The sequence below is a fragment of the Sarcophilus harrisii genome, chromosome 5 (assembly GCF_902635505.1).
Source record: "Sarcophilus harrisii chromosome 5, mSarHar1.11, whole genome shotgun sequence".
Taxonomy (NCBI): domain Eukaryota; kingdom Metazoa; phylum Chordata; class Mammalia; order Dasyuromorphia; family Dasyuridae; genus Sarcophilus; species Sarcophilus harrisii.
Window position 1 is genome coordinate 68,781,387 of NC_045430.1, and position 21,122 is coordinate 68,802,508.

The window sequence follows — 21,122 nt, forward strand, 5'->3', positions numbered from 1 at the left end:
GGAGGACCCAAGTTCAACTTAGCTTCAGACACTTAACACATTCTGGCTGTGTGTGAGCCTGGACAAGTTACTTAGCCCCAACTGCCTCAGCAAAAAAATAAGTAAAATTTAAAATCAGGTGGTTGGTCTGTGGAAACTTTTGTGTCTCTAAACTGTTCCCTTTATCTTTGGTTTTGGGGAAGTAGAGTTCCCTTATTTGAAAGAGCCATAGTTTAATCCTCATCAGCATTTATGGGAAGTTTAAAAAGATCTAGTCACAGTCTTGGCATCCAGATTTACAGAGCAAAGGAAATCCCAAAAATTCTTAACCAAGGTTTCTAAGGAAAAAGTGATTCCCAAGAGTTCTTTGCCAAGAACAATCCCCTAAGAGGTGGCAACCAGGATCCTAGTCATTCATAGTTCTTTGTAGTTTTGAGACCAATGACCGTTGCTTTCAAAGCCTCTGAAAGCAAAACGGCCTTGGGACAACTATATTTGAGCCTAGTACTTTGAGAAAGAACCTTTTATTACTCAAAGATTGCCAAGGGTTCCACTACCAGCCCTTGCTTTCTGCTATTGGAATCACAGAACCATACTCGTGCAGTCACAGGAGTAGCTGCCAGCAGTGTTAACCTTTTCCCCTTTATGTTGCGTTTAGGTATACTGAAGAGACCCAGAGAACTTTCAAATGAGTTCAAATTATAATTCAACAAAATTTCTATCAGCTTTCCTTTAAAAAGTTAAAAAAGAAATATCCTTACTTATAACTGAAGGAGAGTCTCCTCAAGGAAAGGATATACTTACCACTCAGATGGGGAATCTCTTCCTTAAGGCATTTGAGTCAGGAGCAAATTATTTCTCCCTCAAAGTGATATCACCCTGCTAAACCCTACTCATCAAATGACTGTGTGGTAGAGTCCTCTAGGCAACTTCCTCACCCTGCTGTGAGCCACTTAAATGAGTTGTCCTTCAACCAATTTGATAGATTGCTCTATTAAATGACAAGAATGATTCAATTATTCCTTATTAAAAGAATTTAAATGCTGTAAAGTTACCCATGCATATATCCTGTAAATAAAAAGCTATTAAAAAAAATACAAAAAAAAAATTTAAAGGCAAAAATCTATTTTAACTCTGCTAAAAGAAAATGTTTTAGCTGCTGACTAAAAAAGAACTAAATTTTACTTGACTCTCACTAAGCAGCCCTATTTAACAAAGTGAAATTAAAAAAAAACAAACAGGAAAAACAGCCTTTGTTTTAAAAATTAAAATTATAGCCATACTATTTTTATAAATATTAAATTTCAGTGTCCCAGACTTATAAATCCAGACAGATTAATTACTAATTCAAACATTCCCTCTTAGCCCAATGGGGAACCTTTTCTTTAAGGAAAATAATTTAGAGGTAAATCAAGGCAGACAAATCAATCTGCAGCTTAGAGAGACTTACCACAGGCTCAGAGAATTTAGGTGCAGACCATGAGGAGAATCCAATCTCTTAGGACCACTGTCCCTGAGAGAGTCAACAGCAGAAATTTGTTCACATGTACTCTTCCTTTTGGGTCCCTTGTGGAAATTAGTATAAGGAGGTGGGAGTTATACCTCACCATCCCATCTGGAATCATCATCAATACTACCTAAATTAATTTACTTATTCAGTGGTATAGCAATATTTTCCTTCTTGTCCTGGTAACATTAGTATTGATGACACAAAAGCTTTTGAATTTTATGTAATAAAAATTACCCATTTTATCTTCTGATTACTTCTAACCCTTATTTGATTAATAAAGGTAACAGATGCCATAGTCTTTTTTTACCATCAAAATTTTACTTAAAATGTATGTTTGTGTGTGTGTGCACGTGTGTGTGTATGAGAGACAAAGAGAGAGAAAGAGAGAGAGAGAGAAATAATGTATTGGGGTTTTTAGAAGCTAAAGGAAATCCTTTGCAAATAAATTAAAGTTTGATTAGATTTCAATAGTTGAAAAAACTTTATAGTTCAATAGCTGAAAAAAAGAACAGTTTTCATACAGTGAATTATTCAACAATATAATGAAATATCAGGCCCTCACTGATGTGGAAGATATTCTTCAAGAATACCTAGGACTCAGTTGATAAATGGTTAAAAGATATGAAAAGACAGTGTTTATAAAGGATATCAAAGTGCCATGGGCTTATGAAAAAGTCTAAATTATTATTGATTAGTAAAATATAAACTGAAATTTAAATATGAGAGAAAGAAAATGAAAAGTATTGGAGGAGATATGAAAAATCGGTACACTAATGTATATACTTTGTGGAACTTCAAAATGATCAGCAATATTATACAATGATCAACTGAGAATGGCTTAGTTCTTCTAAGAAATAAAATGACCAAGGATAAGTCCAAAAAAGTCATGAGGAAATAATAATAATGAAATGGAATCTGAATGCAGACTGAAGCATACTATTTTTCTTTTTTTTTTGGTGAGTTTTTTAAACTGTATTTTTTTTTTTACAATATGACTAATACATGTTTTGATTATTTTACATACATGAGTACTGCACTCATATAACCAACATTAAATTGCTTACCATACCAGAGAGGGAGTAATGAAGAGAATTTGGAATTCAAAAATTTTTAAGATGAAACATTAAAAATTGTTTTTTATATACAATTGGAAAAAAATTAAAACATTATAAAAAACAGCAACCACAAAAGAATATTAGGAACTAAAAACTTTTTTAGGTTAAATATGTGCAATTCTTTTAAATACATTTCCATATTTGTCATGTTGTGCAAAACAAACAAACCAAAAGAGAAAAAAAAATTAAAAACAAACAAAAAGGCGAAAATACTATTTTTCAATCCACATTCAGTCTCATAATTCTCTGTCTGCATGCAGATAGCTCTTTCCATCCTAAGTCTATTGGAACTGCCTTAGACCACCACATTGTTGAAAAGAGCCAAGTCCACCCTAGTTGATCATCACATAATCTTCTTGTTACTGTATACAATGTTCTCTTGGTTCTGCTCACTTCACTCACCATCAATCAGTGTTAGTGTTTCTGAAATCAACCTGCTTATCAATTCTTATAAAACAATAATATTCCATTACATTCATACCATAACTTATTCAGCTATTCCCCAACTGATGGGCAACCCCCCTCAACTAGAACAAAAAACTTAATCACTTGGAAGTAAATATTTGTTTGGTAAGCATTTTTGAATTTAACCATGCTGTTTCTCACAACAAAAATGTAACAGTCAAAATAAACAAAAAGCCTTCTAGATTTGAAAAACATGCCTGAGTTTGTGCTTCATTTCTATGATCTTTGTGAAATCAAAGTCTCCTCCAATATGATGAGGAATCAGAGAATATTGGTATTTTATATAACATCAAAAACATATCTGAAAAAAATGTGGGAAAGTCATATTATTTGGGTAAGAAGCAATAAAAGAAGAAATCAGGCATGATAATGATATGATCAAATCAAAATAAATGGAGGACTACTCTAAAACTTCTCAGGATTCCTCAATAAAAGAATTACAGAAAGGTGTAAAATGAGATATTTTTGTTAAAAAACTAGTCATTGATTCCATCCCAAAGTCTTAAGTGATACCTTAGATCAAATCTGCCTGTAATTAGATTATCTTGTACATATTTAAAAGCCACGGATATTTTAATACTATTATTTTTTGGATTGTGTCCCTGTGAATTTCTATGTCTCCACTGCTGGTTTTTCTACATTATGACTACAGATAGAGATCATAAAGATATAGAGAGATGTAAAGAGATAGATATAAATATATACAGACATAGAAAGATAAAGATAGAGATACTTTGAAGAACAAGCTTAGGTTTCTGACATCATTCCTCTTGGATTTGCAAGAGTGAATGACAAAAAAAAAAAAACAAAAAAACAAAAAAACAAAAACTATTATATGGATACAAAGTCTTAGTGATACTTTAGATCAAATCTGACTCTCCATAATTAGGATATCCTATACATACACATTAAAAGTCATGGACGTTAATATTATTCTTTTCTGGATTCTGTTCCCTATGAATTTCTTTACTGCTGGTTTTTCTACATTATGGCCATAGATATAGATGCAGAAAGATATAGCAGACATAGAGAGATAAAGATAAAAAGATATACAGACATAGAAAGATAAAGGTAGAGATATTCTGAAGAAAAAGTTTAAGTTTCTGACTTATCATTCCTCTTGTTTATATTAGCAAAAGTCAAGATTAAAAGAAAAAAACCAATTATACATATACATCCTCTCTCTCTCTCTCTCCCTCCTTCCTTCCATCCCTCTCTCCTTCCTTTTCTCCTTCCATCCTTCTCTCCCTCTTCCTCCCTCTTTTCCCCCCTTTCCTCTCTCCTCCCCTCTTTCTCTCTCCTCTCTCTGTCTCTATCTCTCTGTCTCTCTCCCTCCCCCCCACCTCTGTCACACACACAAATACACACACTTCCCCCCTTAACAAAGGAGGACAAAGGCAGCAGAGGCCTTTAGCAGCCTTTTGCATACAGGCACTTGTCACACAAGGGCAGACTCAAGCTACAGCAGTGGTAATGTTATCATTCCCTCCCACAGAACAAACTCAAAAACTCAAGCTGCCTCTGGGTGAGTTGTGCTATTGTCACTGTACCCCAAATTGGGGTTAGAGAGAGCCTGAGAATAACAGAGGATCATGGAGCTATCATTCTAATTTAGGGTGGGGGGTCTTCTGTTCTATGCTAGGACAGAGTGTTATTATAAGGCCTAAGCACTATTATACTGCCAGAACTGGATTCTGCCTTTTTATTGCAAGTCCTCCTATAAAGAAGGCTTCTGGGGGGTCTCTGCTGCCCTTGCCCTTATGTGTGGAGGGAAAATGTGTGTGTGTGTGTGTGTGTGTGTGTGTAGATACAGCACTTTAATTTTGACACTTTAAATTCTTTAAAAATCATCTCATTTTATCCTCATAACAGCCCTGGAAAAGAAGTACTATTATTCTATTTTACAAATGAGGAAACTGAGGCAGAGAGAAGGATTAAGTAATGTTCACAGGGTCACAGTTACTAAGTATCTGAGACTAATTTAAAGTCAAGTCTTCCTGACTACAGGACCAATTATGATTTACAGTAATACCTGGCTACCTGGAACATTAACTTCTGCTCTTCAATTTCAATATAAGAGGTAGATTCAATGACCTATAAGATTCCTTCAAGGTCTATTTCAATAATCTCATTTTTTTTTCCCAAGAGATCCTATGTACACATCAGAAGTCCCTATTTCTATTTGTTGAATATAACTGATATAGTAAATTTGGAGAGTAGGCTTTGTCAGCACTGTTTCATGATTTTCTCCAGCTTCATTCAGCAGAATGTGCATCAAGCAAAAGCAAAGAAGATAAAATAGCAGTGATCCAAAGCTGAAGCTTGCCAGGGCACATTTGGCAATACAATAAAAGAGAAAGGAACTCAAAAGAAAAAAAAAAAAAAACAGTAAAAGTGAACTGGCTCACTAAGAAGTCAAGATAAGGAAAGAAAAAGAGTAGCTAATACAAGGATGATGATCTAGGAGAGAAGTAAAGAGATGAAGAACTGGAAATCATACTATGGAAGAACAACAAAATTTGGGTTAGCAAGGCAGAAGTGGTACACAATGTATATATATTGTGTCTATTATGTATATGTTGTGTGTATATTATACAATGTATATATGATGTAATAATAATAGCTAATGCTAGCTAAGTGCTTTATATATGTGTGTGTATGTGTATATGTTAATTTATCTGATCTTCATAGCTCTATGAGGTAGCTCATTTTACAGATAAGGAAACAGACACAGTCTAGATGCCTCCATTATTATAAAGATAATGGGATTAGATAGTCCTATGGCACTAGGGGGGATGTTCTCTGGTAATCATTGCTGACAAGATCTTAATATGCTCATCCTTTACTTGGAAGATGGTGAGAGCCAATGTGATGTTAGAAAAGGTGAAGGTACAATTGAGTGACTTGTCCAGGATCCCAAAGCTAGTAAATCTCAAAGGCAGCATATGAACAGAGGTTGTCCTGACTCAAAGTCCAACATTATCTGTGGTGTTCTCTTCTTTTATATAATATATGATGGTCCTCTGAGAGCAGGTTTCTTGGGGAGGTTTTCTGGAGGCAACTTTAGTTTCAGTTCAACGTAATAATCGCTTCAAATACAGCCAGTTGATAAAATCCAAACATTTATTTTCTCCTTCCAAGTCTTATCTCTTTCCTTGGGACCGGTTAGCTTTCTTAGAGGCCTATCTCTCTGCTTGGTTCCAAGAGCTCTCTCTTGCAGCTTGTCTTTTAGCTCTTCCATCTTCTGCCTCTAGCTCAACTCTGACTCATGGCTTCTCAGTCTCCAACTGACGCTCCCCTCTCAATCTTTTCAACTGAACTGACTGACTGAAGCTCTAAGAGCTTCTTTATTTTTGATCTCTTAAAGATCAAAGATTGACTTCTCCTCTGAGACAGTGGGATTGTGGGTTTCTGACTTGTGAATTTCCCTAACTTATGAACTCCAATGTGTGAGCTAATGTGTGAACTCTCAAAGGTGTTAACTTAAGCATTGTTTCTATCAATATTAGTGACTTAAAACTTTGTAAAGATTTGCTCTAATATGTAAACCAATAAGCATTGTATCAATTCCACTGAGTTAACACTATTATCCATTATACCAAATACTAGAGAGAGGAAAAAAAAAAACTAAGCTCATCTACATCAGGTGAGTAACCCCTGACATAGGCTAATATTTTATTTAATGCCTTACAAGCAAGTAAGTCAGTAAACATGGTAGTTTTGCAGAGATCACTTACAGGGAATGAAGGCTGCTGGAAGGAATGGTGAGTCAAAAAACAGAAATCCCTGACAGCACCATTAGTCTTCTTGGGGAAAAAATCACTAGAAAAGGTCTCTTGAAAATATAGATTTAGAGCCAGCAGAAACTTTAGAGTTTATCTAGTGCAACTTCATTCATTTTAATAAATGAGGAAATTAAGTAACATCAGAAATTGAATATAAGTTTTATGATTTCACAAGAGGCACTTTCACTATTCCACAAATGCTCCAAATTTTATAAAATGCTACATTGTTTTTACATGGAAATGTTCAATAATGTAAGCATATTTATAAATATGTATGTTTACATTTTACTTATTTTAAATTTAATTTATTAAAAATGAATGCAATTATTAGAATGAAAGTTTAACTCTCAGAAAATAACATTTGTTTAAAAGATTTTCCTCATATAGGATTATGAAATGTGGAAAGATGATTTTATAAAAACTATAAAGTTCGTTTTTTCCAGGTTTCTTAATAACAACATGGAGATTACAATCATCAAAAATAAAGCAATAATTATTGCCTTGATTATTGTCCCTACATTTCCTATGATGTCCTGCCTAGTTAAAAGGCTTCCTTAAGGAGCCAAGATTGAGAGAGTAAAGGCAGGACCTCTCCTGTGGTCTCTAAGATTTCCCTCCAAAAAAGTTTAATAACTCAAAAATGAATTCTGGAGTGGCTGAACCAACTAATGGATGGGATGAAATAATTTTCCAGCCTAAGACAACTTAGAAGATTGACAGGAAAGTTCTTTTTCACTGTGGTAAAAAGGGAACGCAGGCAAGCGAAGACTAATACCTCAGCAGACCAGGAATAGATCTTGAAGATCAGCAGAGGCAGCTTCTAGAATTCTCAACCCACTGACAGGAAAAAGGTCAGACAACTGATCAGAAGGATATTACAGGGGACCAACTGCTAGCAAAAGAGTACCGAACTCTATAACATTATTCATATGCAATTCCAGGTCACAGGCACAGGATGAGAAGAACTACCAATGAGCTCCATCATCACAGTTTGAGGGCAAAAAAAGAATGCTTATGAGGCAAAGCCAAGATGGCAGAGAGGACATATGCTGCACTGTGAGCTCTCCTATTACCCTCGCTACTGATTACAAAATTCAGCCTCTGAAATAGTGCTTGACTGATAGAATCCACAAATATTGGGAGTACAACACATTACCAGCAGAAGATAATTTGGAAGATCACCAGAAAAGGTCTGTCTTGATAGAGCGGGAGGAGGCCAGCACAGGATGGGAGGCAGAACACAGAGGCTAGCCCACATTGAGCAGATGGCGGAGAGGGGCGGTTTCCATAGGTGGAGAATTTGCAGGGAGGACTCTACCATAGGTTGGCTGTGCTGCTTTGGTTGCAAAGCAGTATATCAGCAGAGAAGCTACACAAACACAAAAGGTAGAATGTACTCAAAAAATGCCAGAATCTAACAGGGCCTGGCCACATCCACCCAGCACTGGAAATGATTCAGCACAGACCACAGCACAACTGTGCAGTCGCATTCTGCAGTGCGGGGTTTTTGCCCAGGGCAGGCACATTTCTGTAGCAAGGCTGCTCTTCTAGAGCATAGACACTCTTCATAGCCTGTTTACAGGACAGCCATTGTCTCTCCATTCCTGTTCTATAGAGGAAGCTGGGAAGGTTCTTGCCCTAAAGGCAGATCCCAAGTTTTTTTTTTTTTTTTTTTTTTAAATTATTAAAGAAGCAAAGCAAGCTCTAACTATAGATAGCTTCTATACTGAAAGAGATCAGATTTCCAATTCTGAGGAGACTAAAATCAGATTGTCTCCAGACAAAACTCCAAAGGGGGATATATCCTGGTCCCCACCACACAAGATTCTCCTAGAAGAAATTTTAAAAGATCCTAAAAGAGAGTTAGAAGAAAAATGGGGAAAGGAAAGAGCTCTACAAGAGAGTATGGAAAAGACATATAACTCCTTGAAAGAAAGATTGAAAAAAAAAAAAAAACAACTTCCTAAAATGTGAAATGGAAAAGGTAAAGCACTCCCAAGGGAACAGAACTGTGAGTTGGAAAAGATAAAGAATTCCCAGGAAAGTAAGATTTGTGAACTGGAAAAAGAAAATAAGTCATTAAAAAAAAAAAAAAAAAAGAAATTCTGTGAAATGGAAAAAAATTCCATAGAACAAAACAACTCATTTAAAAACCCAATTCGACATATACAAAAAGTAAAAAAGTAAATGAAGAAAGAACAAATGGAAATAAATGATTCGATAAGACATCAAGAATCAGTCAAACAAAACCAAAAAAATGAAAAAATAGAAAAAAAATGTTAAATATCTACTTTGAAAAACAACAGACCTGGAAAAAGATCTAGGAGAGATAATCTGAGGATTATTGGGCTTCCTGAAAACCATGATGAAAAAAAGAACTTAGACACTATTTTCAGGAAATCATCAAAAAGAACTGCCCAGATGTAATAGAATCAGAAGGTAAAATAGACATTGAAAGAATGCATCGAACACCTTCTGAAAGAGACCCCAAAATAAAAATCCCAAAGAATATTGTGACTAAATTTCAGAACTATTACACTAAGGAAAAAATATTACAAGCAGCCAGAAAAAAACAATTCAAATACTAAGGAGCCACAATAAGGATCACTCACAATCTGGCTGCCTCCACCATAAAGGACTGAAGGGCCTGGAATCTGGTATTTCAAAAGGCAAAAGAACTGGGAATGCAGCCGAGAATAAACAACCCAGCTAAGATGAGCAAAAAAATCTACCAGGGAAGAAGATAAACATTCAATGAAACAGATAAATTCCATTTATTTCTAATGAAAAAAACAGAACTAAACAAAAAATTTGACCTTCAAATATAGGACTCAAGAATCATAAAAAGATAAAAAGAATTCTTGAGAACTGTATTTCTGTTATGGGCATACATATAATTTGGGGCACGAGTATAATTTGATTTTACTCTTATAATATAAAAAAGGGGGGGATTATAAGAAGAAAGGGGATTTTATCAGAAAAAGGGAAAAGTTGGAGGTAAAAAGAGAGAGATTACATCTCACAAAGAGGCAAAGGAAACCTGTCATATCTGAGGGAATTAAGGGAGGGGGAAGAACATTGTGTGAATCTTAACTCTCATCAGATTTGGCTCAAAGAGAAAGTATTAGATATATTTGCTTTACAGAGAAACTTCTCTCACCTCATTAAAAAGTAAGAGAGGAAAAGAGAAAAGGAAAAGGGTAGGCTAAATAAATAGAAGGGAATACAGAAATAATTAGGAAAAAATATAAGGGGAAGGGATTCTAAGGAGGAGGGAGGGATTCTAAAGAGGGAGAGCTGCTTGAGGCAAAAGGTACCCATAAATTTAATACTGGGGAGGGGGAGATGTAAAGGGGAAAAGAGAAAGTATAATCTGGGGATAATAAGATGGCAGGAAATACAGAATTAGTCATTTTAACCATAAATGTGAATGGCATGAACTCTCCCATAAAGTGGAGCCAGACAGCAGACTGGATCAAAAGCCAGAATCCTAGAATATGTTGTTTGCAGGAAACATGCAGGGTGAAACATACAGAGTAAAGGTAAAAGGCTGGAGTGGAATCTATTATGCTTCAGGTGAAGTAAAAAAAAAGCAGGGATAGCCATCCTTAGACCAAGCAAAAGCAAAAATTGATCTAATTAAAAGAGATAAGGAAAGAAACTTGTTAAAGGGTAGCATAGATAATGAAGAAATATCAATACTAAACATATATGCACCAAGTGGTATAGCATCTAAATTCCTAAATGAGAAGTTAAGAGAGCAGCAAAAAGAGACAAGACAGCAAAACCATAATAGTGGGAGATCTCAACCTTGAACTCTCAGAATTAGATAAATCAAATCACAAAACAAATAAGAAAGACGTCAAAGAGGTAACTAGAATATTAGAAAAGTTAGATGTGATAGATCTTTGCAGAAAACTGAATGGAGACAGAAAGGAGTATACTTCCTTCTCAGCAGTTCATAGAACCTATACAAAAACTGACCATATATTAGGACATAAAGACCTCAAAATTAAATGCAGAAAGGCATAAATAGTAAATGAATTCTTTTCAGATCACAATGCAAGAAAAACTACATTCAACAAAAAGCTAGGCAAAATGTAGACCAAAAAGTAATTGGAAACTAAATAATCTAATCCTTAAAAATGGGTGAAACAGCAAATCACAGCCACAATTAATAATTTCACCCAAGAGAATGACAACAATGAGACAAAATATCAAAATTTGTGGGATGCAGCCAAAGCAGTAATAAGGGGAAATTTTATGTCTCTAGAGGCTTACTTGAATAAAAAGAAAAAGAAAAGATCAATGAATTGGGCTTGCAACTTAAAAAGACAGAAAAAGACCAAATTAAACACCCCCCCCCAATTAAATACTAAACTTGAAATTCTAAAATTAAAAGGAGAAATTAATAAAGTTGAAAGTAAAATTATTTCAAAGTCCAATTCTTCTTGTGCAGCAAAATAACTGCACGGATATGTATACATTGTATTTAACATATACTTTTAGCATGTTTAACATGTATTGGTCTACTTGCCATCTGGGAGAGGGGGTAAGGGAAAGGAAAGGAAAAATTGGAACAAAAGGTTTTGCAATTGTCAGTGTTGAAAAATTAAACCATGCATATATCTTGTACATAAAAAGTTAAAGAAAAAATAAATTGGAAAAAATGAAAGTAAAAAAACTAATGAATTAATAAATAAAACTAAGAGTTAGTTTTATGAAAAACCCAATAAAATAGATAAACCTTTGGTAAATTTGATTAGAAAAAGGAAAAACAAATTGTCTTAAAAAGTCTTAAAAAAGAAAAGGGAGAACTCTCCATTAATGAAGAGGAAATCAGAGCAATAATTAGTATGGTGTTCTCTTCTTTTTTTATAATATATTATGGTTCTCTGTGGGAGCAGGTTTCTTGGGGAGATTTCTGGAGGTAGCCTGATTCAACGTAATAATCACCTCAAATGGAGCCAGCAGATAAAATCCAAAGGTTTATTTTCTCCTTCCAAGTCTTATCTCTTTCCTTGGGCCTGGTTAGCTTTCTTAGAGGCCTCTCTCCCTCCTTAGTTCCAAGAGCTCTTGCAGCTTGTCTTTTTGATCTTCCAGCTTCTGCCTCTAGCTCAACTCTGACTCCTAGCAATCTTTTGAACTGACTGAGTAACTGATTGAAGTTCTTTTTATGCTCTTTAGAGATTGATTCCTCCTCTAAGAGTGGGATTATGGGAAGTGTGAATTTAGATATCTCATAATGAACACTGAAATCTCCCAAACGTGTGAACTAATATGTGAGCTAATGTGTGAACTCTCAAAGATGTTAACTTAAGCATTGTTTCTATCAATTCCATTGAGTTATCACTTTGTTTCAAGTTCTGGTTCATAACAAATTAGGAGTTACTTTCCCCAACTTTATGCCAATAAATCTGATAACCTAAGTTAAATGGCTAACTACCTTCAAAAATATAGGCTGCACAGATTAACAGGAGAGGAAGTAAATTGCTTAAATAGTCCCATTTTAGAATACAGGAAATAGAACAAGCTATTAATCAACTCCCTAAGAAAAAATCCCCAGGACCAGATTTACATGTGAATTCTACCAAACATTTAAAGAACAATGAACTCCAATGTTATATAAATTATTTGAAAAAATAGGGAATGAAAGACTCCTACCAAATTCCTTTTATGACACAGACATAGTACTGATACCTAAACCAGGTAGGTTGAAAATTATAGATCAATCTCCCTAACAAATATTGAGGCAAAAATCTTAAATAAAATATTAGCAAAAAGATTACAGAAAATCATCCCCAGGATAATATACCATGACCAAGTAGGATTTATACCAAGAATGTAGGGCTGGTTCAATATTAAGAAAACTATTAGCATAATTGACTATATCAATAACCAAATTAACTAAAACCATATGATAATCTCAATAGATGCAGAAAAAGAATTTGATAAAATCCAATACCCATTCCTATTAAAAACACTTGAGAAGTATAGGAATAAATGGACTTTTCCTTAAAATAGGCAGTAGCATTTATTTAAAACCATCAGTAAGTATCTCATGAAATGGGGATAAACTGGAACCAATCCCAATAAGATCAGGAGTGAAACAAGGTTGCCCACTACCACCATTACTATTCAATATTGTATTAAAAATGCTAGCTTCAGCAATAAGAGATGAGAAAGAGATTAAAGGAATTAGAGAAGGTAATGAGGAAACCAAATTATCACTCTTTGCAGAAGATATGATGGTATACCTAGAGAACCCCAAAGATTCTACTAAAAAGCTATTAGAAATAACTGACTAGTGAAGTTGCAGGATACAAAACAAATCCACATAAGTCATCAGCATTCTTATATATCACTAACAAAATCCAACAGAATTACAAAGAGAAATTCCATTTAAAGTAACTACTGATTGTATAAAATATTTAGGAATCTATCTGCCAAGGGAAAATCAGAAATTATATGAGCAAAACTACAAAGTTAGATCTAACCAATTGGAAAAACAAATGCTCTTGAATAGGGTGAGCAAATATAACAAAGATGACAATACTACCTAAACTAATCTATTTATTTAGCGCTATGCCAATAAGACTCCCCAAAAACTATTTTAATGACCTAGAAAAAATAACAACAAAGTTCATATGGAAAAACTAAAGGTCAAGAATTTCAAGGGAATTAATGAAAAAAAAAATCAAATAAAGGTGGTCTAGCTGTATCTAAAATTATTATAAAGCGGTGGTTACCAAAACCATTTTGGTATTGGCTAAGAAATAGACTAGTTGATCAGTGGAATAGGTTAAGTTCAAAGGACAAAACAATCAATAACTATAATAATCTAGTACTTGACAAACCCAAAGACCCAAGCTTTTGGGATAAGAACTCTCTGTTTGCATCTAGCCATTCTGGAGAGCAATTTGGAACTATGCCCAAAAAGTCATCAAACTGTCCATACCCTTTGATCCAGCAGTGTTTCTACTGAGCTTATACCCCAAACAGATACTAAAGAAGGGAAAGGGTCCTGAATGTGCCAAAATGTTTGTGGCAGCCCTGTTTGTAGTGGCTAGAAGCTGGAAAATGAATGGATGCCCATCAATTGGAGAATGGTTGAGTAAATTGTGGTATATGAATGTTATGGAATATTATTGTTCTGTAAGAAATGACCAACAGGATGATTTCAGAACAGCCTGAAGTGACTTACATGAATTAATGCTGAGTGAAATGAACAGAACCCAGAGATCATTATATACCTCAACAACGATACTGTATGAGGATGTATTCTGATGGAAGTGGATTTCTTCAACAAAGAGAAGATGTAACTCAATTTCTATTGATCAAGGATGGACAGAAGCAGCTCCACCCAAAGAAAGAACACTAGGAAATGAATGTAAACTGCTTGCATTTTTGTTTTTCCTACCGGCTTATTTATACCTTCTGAATCCAATTCTTCCTGAGCAACAACAGAACTGTTCGGTTCTGCACACATATATTGTATCTAAGATATACTGTAACCTCTTTAACATGTATAGGACTGCTTGCCATCTCGGAGAGGGGGCGGAGGGAGGGAGGGGAAAAATTGGAACAGAAGTAAGTGCAAGGGATAATGTTGTAAAAAATTTACCCTGGCATGGGTTCTTGCAATAAAAAGTTATTAAAAAAAAAAAAAAAAAAAAGGAACTCACTGTTTGACAAAAATTTCTAGGAAAATTGGAAATTATTGTATGGCAGAAACTAGGCATTGAATGGGTTCGTGATCTAGGCATAAAGAATGAGATTATAAATAAATTAGAGGATAGTTTACCTCTCAGACCTGTGGACGGGGAAGGAATTTGTGACCAAAGAACAACTAGAGATCATTATTGATCTCAAAATAGAAAATTTTGGTTATATCAAGTTAAAAAAATTTTGTACAAACAAAACTAATGCAGACAAGATTAGAAGGGAAGTAATAAACTGGAAAAACATTTTTACAGTCAAAGGTTCTGATAAAGGCCTCATTTCCAAAATATATAGAGAATTGACCCTAATTTATAAGAAATCAAGCCATTCTCCAAGTGATAAATCATCAAAGGATATAAACAATTTTCAGATGAAAAAAATGGAAACTATTTCTAGCCATATGAAAAGGTGCTCCAAATCATTATTGATCAGAGAAATGCAAATTAAGACAAGTCTGAGATACCACTAAACACCTCTCAGATTGGCTAGGAGGCCAGGAAAAGATAATGATGAATGTTGGAGGGCATGTGGGAAAACTGGGACACTGATACATTGTTAGTGGAATTGTGAATGCATCCAACCATTCTGGAGAGCAGTTTGGAAGTATGTTCTAAAAGTTATCAAACTGTGCATACCCTTTGAATCCAGCAGTGTCACTACTGGGTTTATATCCCAAAGAGATCTGAAAAAAGTGAAAGAGACCCTTCCCTTTCCCCAAAAAATTCCCCCCAAAAATGTTTGTGGCAGCCCTTTTTGTAGTGGCTAGAAACCTGAAACTGAATGAATGCCAGTCAATTGGAGAATGGCTGAATAAATTATGGTATATGAATGCTATGAAATATTATTGTTCTGTAAGAAATGACCACCAGGATGATTTCAGAAAGGCCTGGAGAGACTTACATGAACTGATGCTGAGTGAAATGAGCAGAACCAGAATATCATTATACACTTTAACAACAATACTATATGATGATCAATTCTGATGGACGTGGCTCTCTTCAACAGTGAGATGAACCAAATCAGTTTCAACTGTTCAATAATGAAGAGAACCAGCTTACACCCAGTGAAAAAACTATGGAAAATGAGTGTGGACCACAACATAACATTTCCACTCCTTCTATTTAGCCTCCTTGCATTTTTGTTTTTCCTTCTCAGATTATTTTTACCTTATTTCTAAATCCGATTTTTCTTGTACAGCAGGATAACTGTATAAATATGTATACATATATTGCATTTAACATATACTTTAACATATTTAACATATACTGATCTACCTGCCATCTAGGGCAGGGTGGCAGTGAGGAGAAGGAGGGGAAAAGCTGCAACTGAAAGTTTTGCAAAGGTCAATGCTGAAAAATTATTCATACATATGTCTTATAAATAAAAGGTTATGATAAAAAAAAATGCTTATGTAACTCGCAAACCAAAGCACAGGTCAGGAGAGCAGTGACCACATCTCTCCTTAGATTTCAATTGTGGTTCACAAATCAAATGTGAGGACTGAAAAATTATGATTTATTATCAGTAAATATTTGATTTTTTTATCTATAGACGCAATGAAAATTTGTCAGGTAAAAAGGCATCATGACTGGAAAAAGCTAAAAAAAGCTCTGCCTAAGATCATACCACAAAAAAAAAAAAAAAAAAAAAAAATCATACCACCCTGGAAGAAATTAAAATTTGCATACCCTCAAAAATAGCACCATGAAAAAGCTGAAGCAACAGTTTCCTTTCCAGCCTCAGAGCAAAGCCCAACTATATAGTTAAAAGTCAAGAAATAAGTTAGAAAAAGAAAAAAGAAACACAAATAACAAAATAAGAACTAACCATAGAAAGTTAACTATGGTGACAGAAAACATCAAAACAAAAACTCAGAAGCCAAGGAAATCAAAGTAGCAACAACCAAAGTCTCAAAGAAAAATGAAACTTGACCTCAGGTGCAAAACGACGCCTGGAAGGAGTCAAAAAGAATTTTTTAAATCAGATAAGAGAAGCTGAAGAAAAACAGGGCATAAAATGAGAATAATATAAGAAATCATGAAAAAAAGGCATAAACAGTTTGGTAAAGTAGATATAAAAAGTGAAGAAAATGCCTTAAGTATAGACTAAATAGTAAGAGAGGTACAAAAAGAACTGAAAAAGTAGAATGAGTCAATTGGAAAAGGAGGTACAAAAGTTCACTTAAGAAAATAATTTCTTAACAATCAGAACCGGAAGATGGAAGCAAATAATTATTAATAACTGTGAATGCAAATCAAAAGAACTTATTCATGAAACACATAGATAGAATGGATTAAAAAACCAGACCCCAATATATGTTGTTTACAAGAAAAACACTTAAAGGAGACACACATAGAGAGTAAAGATAAGAGGTTGGAGCCATATCTATCATATTTCACCTAAAGTTTAAAAAAATCACCCAGAAGAGGAAATAAAACATTTAAAGGAGCTCAATGAGCTGCCTAATTAAAAATCACTACAAACAGTTTCACAAGTGAATTATGCCAAAAATTTAAAGATCAATCCCAATTCTATATAAACTGTTTGGAAAAATAGTCAAAAAAGGAACCTTACCAAATTCTTTTTACCATACAAATATGCTATTGATACCTAAACCAGAAAGAGCAGCTGAGGAAAAAAAAAATTTCCCTAATGAAACAGATGCAAACTTTTTTTTTTCCTGAGGCAATTGAGGTCAAGTGACTTGCCCAGGATTACACAGCTAGAAAGTGTTAAGTGTCTGAGGTCACATTGGAAATCAGGACCTCCTGACTTCAGGGCTGGTGCTCTATCCACTGGGTCACATAGCTGCCCCTCAGATGCAAACATTTTAAATAAACAGTAGCAATAAGATTACAGCTTATCTCACAAACCAAGTAGGATTTATACTCAGAATACAGAATTGGCTCAACATCAAAGAAACTATTAGCATAACTGATCATATCAATAATACCAACAGAAATCATACAATTAATTCAATAGATGCAGAAAGTGCTTTTGACAAATTGCAACATTCCTTCCTATTAAAAATACTAGAAAGCATAGAATAAAAGAACCTTTCTTTAAAATAAATAGTATCTGTCTAAAACCATCAGCAAACATTATCTCTAATGCAGATAACCTGAAAGCTTTTCCATAAGATTACAGATGAAATAAGGAGTGTATTAGAAATCCAATAGTAATAAGAAGGAATTACACAGGCAATGAAAAAACAAAACTATGATAACCATATCTAAACTAATTTATTTCTTCAATGTCCTACCAATCCAAAAATATTCTACAGAGCTAGTAAAAAATCATATAAAATTCTATTGGCAAAATAAAGGTCAAGAATATCAAGGAAAATCAATGAAAAAAAAAAGGTATCCTAGCAGTACCAGATCTGTAACTGTTACAAAGCAATAATCAAAAAACAATCTAGTACTGGATAAGAAAAAGAATGGTGGGTCAGTGGAATTAGGTACATGATATATAGTAATAAATAACTATAATAATCTAGTGTTTGAAAACATAAATATCCTAGCTTTGGGGATAAGAAGTCACTATTTGACACAAACTTCCGGAAAAACTGGGAAGAAGTTTGGAAGAAATTGTAATAGACCAAAGTCTCAAATTGTATAACATAGTAAGATCAAAATAGGTACATGATTTAGACATAAAGGGTGACATCATAAGTAAATTAGGGGAGTATGAAATAGTTTACCAATGAATCTAAAGATAAGGAAAGTACTTAATGACCAAAAAAGAGGTAGAAAATATCACAATATGTAAAAAGGACAATTTTAATTACATTAAATTTAAAATTTTTTGAAGAAACAAATCCAATGCAGCCAAGATTTCTTAATTTTGGAAAGGGAAAACTGAAAAAAAAAAATCAGACTAAGTCTTTCTGATGTTCTCATTACTCAAATATATAGAAAAATGAGTCAAATTTTTAAGAATAAAAGTCATTCCCCAATTGATAGTCAAAGAATATGAACAGAAAATTTTCAGAAGAAATCCAAACTAACTATAGATATACAAAAAAAAAAAAAAAAAAATGCTATAAAATCACCAATGGAGAAATGCAAATTAAAACAACTCTGAGGTAACACCTCACATCCATGAAATTACCAAATGTAACAGAAAAGGAAAATGACAAATGTTGGCAGATAAAGGGGAAAACCTGAAACACTAATATATTACTGGTAAATTCTGAACTGATCCAATCATTCTGGAGACAATTTGGAAATATGCCTAATGGGTATAAAACTATTCACATACTTTGAGCTAGCAATACCATTATAACATCTGTATCTCAGAGATTTTTTTTAAAAAAGAAAAGGACCTACATTACAAAAATTATTTACACTTCCTATATTTATGGCAGCAATGAAGTGGAAATTGAGGGAATTAAGGAATGACTGAACAAGTTCTGAGATATAGTTGTGACAGATATTATGAGCTTTAAGAAATGATGAACAGGATGTTTTCAGAAAAATCTGGCAAGATTTACAAGAACTGATGCAAAATTAGGAGAACATTATCTATAGTAATAATAATATTGTACAATGATCAACTGCTAATAATTTAGCCATTTTCAGCAATACAAAGATCTAAAACAATTCCACAGGATTTATGATGAAAAATGCTACCCAACGCTGGAGAAAGAAGAGAAGTGTAGTCTACATGCAGACTGAAACGAACTTTTTAAAACTTTTCTTGGACTTTTTTTTGAAGGGAGAGGAGGTTATGTTTTTTTTTTTTTCACAGTATAATAAATATGGAAATATATTTTATATGACTGCACACATATAATCTATATCAAATTGCTTATCTTCTCAATAAGGGATGAGGGGAAAGCAGGAGAGAATTGGGAATTCATTAATGTTAAAATTTATGGTACATTAGAAAAAATACTAAAAGTAAAAAGTTAATATTAATCATGAAGAATCCTTGTTCAGATCTTCATGCATTTTTATACTTAGATGACAAATTAAGAGTTCTGTCAATAAAATCAGGCCTTAGTCTCTTGAACCACTTAAATGTCAAGGTGAGATTATTTGCTTAACAACCTAGCCAGTAATAGTAAATAAGAGTAAAGGCATTAGAATTAAGAGATTGGGGAAAAGCTTCATGTTGAAGGTAGGATTTTACTTGGGATTAAAGGAAGCTAGAGAAGCCATGTGACAGAGATGAAGAAAGTGAGCATGAGGGACAGTCAGAGAAAATGCTTGGAGATGAGAGATAGAATTTCTTGTTCATGGGATAAAGTGTCTAAATTTATTTATTTTCTTTTAAATCTTTTAAATTAAAAAGTCATAGTATCGTAAAAAGAAATTATCAAGGAGATGATGATCAGAAGTATCAGAAACTGCAGAGGTTGAGGAGAATGAGAATTGAAAAAGACCACTCAATGTGGCAATGAAGACATAGTCAATAAATGTAGACAGAACAGTTCAGTGGAATGAAGTTGAAAGTTCCATTGTTAAGGTATCGAGACTGAAAGGAGAAAAAGTGGCCTGCAATAATAGATGGTGTTTTCAAGGTGTTTAGCCACAAAGAACCATAGAGGTTAATAGACAATGAAGGATAATAGAGAGGTTAAAGGATTAAATGAAGTTTTTTGAGGACAGAGGAGACATGAGAATGTAGGTCATGGGGAAGGAACTAGTTGGAGAGAGAATGAAGAGGATGATCAAAGAAGATAGGATGGAATAGGATCATTTGTGTAAGTCAAGAGGGAGGTTTATCTTGATAAAGAGTAAGGTCACCTATTTATATGAGACAGAGATGAAAGAAGAAATAGTGGCAGAAGGTAAATGAGTGATATGGAATAAGTTATGAGAAATAAGAGTGTAGTAATTGAGCTAAAAGATTACTACTATTTTACATGCAACACTACTATTTTATATGCAACTTTATGATAACCTAGGTTGTTACCAAGAGTCATCTTGTTCTTCTGTCCATTCAGTGTTCCCTGGCTCACCACGTAGCATCTCTTTCACATTAAGAATACCATCAGATACATTGTTGGTAGAATTGTGAATATATCCAAGTCATTCTGGAGAATGATTTGGAACTATGCTCAAAAAGTTATCAAACTATGCATACCCTTTGATCCAGCAGTGTTACTACTAGGCTTATATCCCAAAGAGATTTTAAAGAAGGGAAAGGAACCTGTATGTGCAAGAATGTTTGTGGCAGCCCTGTTTGTAGTGGCCAGAAACTGGAAACTGAGTGGATGCTCATCAATTGGAGAATGGCTGAATAAATTGTGGTATATAAATATTTTGGAATATTATTGTTCTGTAAGAAATGGCCAGGAGGATGATTTCAGAAAGGGCTAGAGAGACTTACATGAACTGACGATGAGTGAAATGAGCAGGACCAGAAGATCATTATATACTTCAACAACAATACTATATGATGATCAATGGACGTGGCTCTCTTCAACAATGAGATGAACCAAATTAGTTCCAATAGAGCAGTAATGAACTGAACCAGTTACACCCAGTGAAAGAACTCTGGGAGATGACTATGAACCACTACATAGAATTCCCAATC

General features: G+C 34.1%; 1 protein-coding gene and 1 long non-coding RNA gene across 14 annotated transcripts in view; one reads left to right on the plus strand and one right to left on the minus strand.

The window, feature by feature from the left end:
* Positions 1-21,122, minus strand: part of PPHLN1 (periphilin 1) — a 188,791-nt gene that overhangs the window by 95,791 nt on the left and 71,878 nt on the right. The gene's annotated exons all lie outside the window — the stretch shown is intronic.
* On the plus strand, positions 4,494-5,457 carry LOC116419607. The gene is made up of 2 exons (XR_004229857.1): positions 4,494-4,594; positions 5,323-5,457. It is a non-coding gene; the product is annotated as an uncharacterized LOC116419607 (long non-coding RNA).